Source organism: Otolemur garnettii, unplaced genomic scaffold, assembly GCF_000181295.1.
Source record: "Otolemur garnettii isolate 467f Iridium unplaced genomic scaffold, OtoGar3 scaffold00050, whole genome shotgun sequence".
NCBI lineage: Eukaryota > Metazoa > Chordata > Mammalia > Primates > Galagidae > Otolemur > Otolemur garnettii.
Genome location: NW_003852445.1, coordinates 5,304,069 through 5,307,378, shown reverse-complemented (window position 1 = coordinate 5,307,378; position 3,310 = coordinate 5,304,069). Strand labels below are relative to the sequence as shown.

Here is a 3,310-nt window from a genome sequence, read left to right as displayed (position 1 = left end):
AGAATGAGGGGTCGGAGAAAGCTCCTGAAGGCCAGGCCCAACAACATCGGCCCTGCCGCAGGCAAAGGTTCCCACCTTACTACATGAGGAGACCCTATGGGCGGCGACCACAGTATTCCAACCCTCCTGTGCAGGGAGAAGTGATGGAGGTGCTGATAACCAGGGTGCAGGAGCACAAGGCAGACCAGTAAGACAGAATATGTATCCGGGTTATAGACCGAGATTCTGCAGGGCCCTCCCTGCCAAAGACAGCCCAGAGAGGACTGCAATGAAGAGGATAAAGAGAATCCAGGAGATGAGTGAGACCCAAGGTCAGCAGCCGCCTCAACGTCGGTACCTACGCAACTTCAATTACCGATGTAGACGCCCAGAAAACCCTAAACCACAAGATGGCAAAGAGACAAAAGCCGCCGATCCACCAGCTGAGAATTCATCAGCTCCCACGCTGGGCAGGGCAGGGCTCAGTAAAACGCGGGCTTACCATCTCTACCATCACCCGGTTTACATCCAACAAGAAGAAACGAATATGAAATTCCAGCAATAAGAAATGAACAAAAGATTGGAGCTGAAGACCTTAAGTGCTTGCTTTTTGCCTATTGACCAGATAACTAGAACTATCTGCATTATCTGTGCAGCATGGGGTTTTTATTATTTTTACCTAAAGAAGTCTTTTTTGGTAATAACAAACGTGTTTTTTTTTTTTCCAAATTTTTTTTGCGGTTTTTGGCCGGGGCTGGGTTTGAACCCTCCACCTCTGGCATATGGGGCCAGCACCCGACTCCTTGAGCCACAGGTGCCGCCCAACAAACGTGTTTTTTAAAAAAGCCTGGTTTTTCTCAATACACCTTTAAAGGTTTTTAAATTGTTTCATATCTGGTCAAGTTGAGATTTTTAAGAACTTCATTTTTAATTTGTAATAAAAGTTTACAACTTGATTTTTTCAGAAAAGTCAACAAACTGTAAGCACCTGTTAATAAAGGTCTTAAGGAATCTTTAAAAATTATGAATTGTTATAACCTTTCTAAAGTAAAATAAAGTAATATATATCTAGACAAAAGATTTTTTATTTTTTATCTTTTTGAGACAGTCTCACTCTGTCACCCTAGGTAAAGTGCCATGGCATCATAGCTCATAGCAACCTCAAACTTTTAGGCTCAAGTGATCCTCTTGCCTCAGCCTCCCAAGTAGCTAGGACTACAGGTGCCCGCCACAACACCTGGCTAGTTTTTTTATTTTTAGTAGACATGGTTGGTTCCAATTCCTGAGCTCAAGCTATCCTCCCACCTTGGCCTCCCAGAGTGCTGGGATTACAGGTGTGAGCCAATGAGCCCAGTAACACGAGATTTCTTAAATGTTTATAATCTTTTATAAGTCTAAGAGTATCCAAAAATATAAACAAACTATAACTCTGTACCCATTGAACACCAACTCCTTATCACTACCCTCCCTCTCAGATATGTGTTTTTATAAACAGAAAGAACTAAATAACTATTTTCATATCTTATTTCTCCACTTTATTTTTATTTGTATCAGAAACCTATATTGCTATTATTGTTGAGCTTCTTAGCAGCTAAGATGAAAAGAGAACCATGATAGATTACACAGTTCTGACTACGGACAACAGCAGTGTGTGAGTTCCTCTAGGCCAGTGCTCCCAGCTTCCTTTCTGTCCCACTATACCTAGAGTTACTGTGACTTCCCATTAATAATAGTGGTTCATTAAATCAGTGACTCACACCAAATAGGAAGATGGAGAAACAGAACTGGGAGTCGGGGAGGACACATCTTTTTTATGCTCCCTCAAAACTCAAGATAATTCAAATTCCACTATCACCACTAACCCCACGCATATATGTGTATATACATACACACACACATGCACACAATTTGTCTAATGAAACAAACTTTGCTAACACAAGAGACTAGAAGAAATATGTCACAGGAGATGTTTTATAAATGATAAAACATGAAATAGAAATCTTTGACAATACAAGATGTTAGAAAATTTTTCACATATAGCCATTGTCCTTAAAACTTTAAAAATTGGGCTCGGAGCCTGTGGCTCAAGCGGCTAAGGCGCCAGCCACATACACCTAAGGTGGCGGGTTCGAATCCCCAGCCCGGGCCCACCAAACAACAATCATGGCTCCAACTAAAAAATGGCCAGGCGTTGTGGCGGGCACCTGTGGTCCCAGCTAGTTGGGAGGCTGAGGCAGGAGACTCGCTTGAGCCCAGAAGTTGGAGGTTGCTATGAGCTGTGATGCCATCGCACTCTACGCAAGGGGATAGCTTGAGGCTCTGTCTCAAAAAAAAAAAAAAAAAAAAAACTTTAAAAATTGTATAAAATTAGTGGCTCAGCCAGCACCCAGGCCTGCTACACAACAATGACAACAAAAGAAAAACAGCTGGGCCTTGTGGTGGGTGCCTGGAGTCCCAGCTACTTAGGAAACTGAAGCAAGAGAATCGCTTAAGCCCAAGAGTTTGAGGTTGCTGTGAGCTATTATGCCATGGCATCCTACCCAGAGAAACAAAGTAAGACTCTGTCTCAAAAAATAAATAAGTAAATGAAAAGTATAAAATCAGGCCGGCCACAGTGGCTCATGCCTATAATCCTAGCACTTGGGAAGCCGAGGCGGGTGGATTGCCTGAGCCAGAGTGAAATCCAATCTCAAAAAAATAGCTGGGCATTATGGCAAGTGCCTATAGTTGTAGCTACTTGGGAAGTTGAGGCAAGAGAATAGCTTAAGCCCAAGAGTTTGAGGTTGCTGTGAGCTGTGATAGCACAACACTCTACTGAGGGCTACAAAATGAAACTCTAAAAGAAAAAAAGTAAAAAATTAAATTTAAGTAAAAATAATTTGAAAGGACTCAATATAAATAAATGGATCTACTATTTATGGTGATTATTTAAATACAATGTAACCTACATTTCAAAGCCCTTCCTGATAAAAATAGTCCATAATAAGTACCTTTTTATTTTATTTTTTTTTAACTGATAATATCCCTAGTGTGTATAGCAGTTCCTCATACAAGATTAGGTGATCAATAGATATTTTGGGGAGGAAAAGGAGAAGGAGGGTAATCGGTGGGAACCACACCTATGGTGCATCTTACAAGGGTACATGTGAAATTTACTAAGTGTAGAATATAAATGTCTTAACACAGTGACTAAGAAAATGCCGTGAAGGCTACATTAATTTGATGAAAATATTTCAAATTGTAAATAAAACCAGCACATTGTACCCCATGATTGCATTAATGTACACAGCTATGATTTAATAAAACAAAAAATAGGCTCGGCGCCTATAGC

At 40.8% G+C, this 3,310-nt stretch overlaps 1 protein-coding gene across 1 annotated transcript in view; it reads right to left on the bottom strand.

Annotated features, from left to right (window-relative positions):
• Positions 1–3,310, bottom strand: part of FAM98B (family with sequence similarity 98 member B) — a 34,887-nt gene that overhangs the window by 18,003 nt on the left and 13,574 nt on the right. The window lies entirely within an intron of this gene.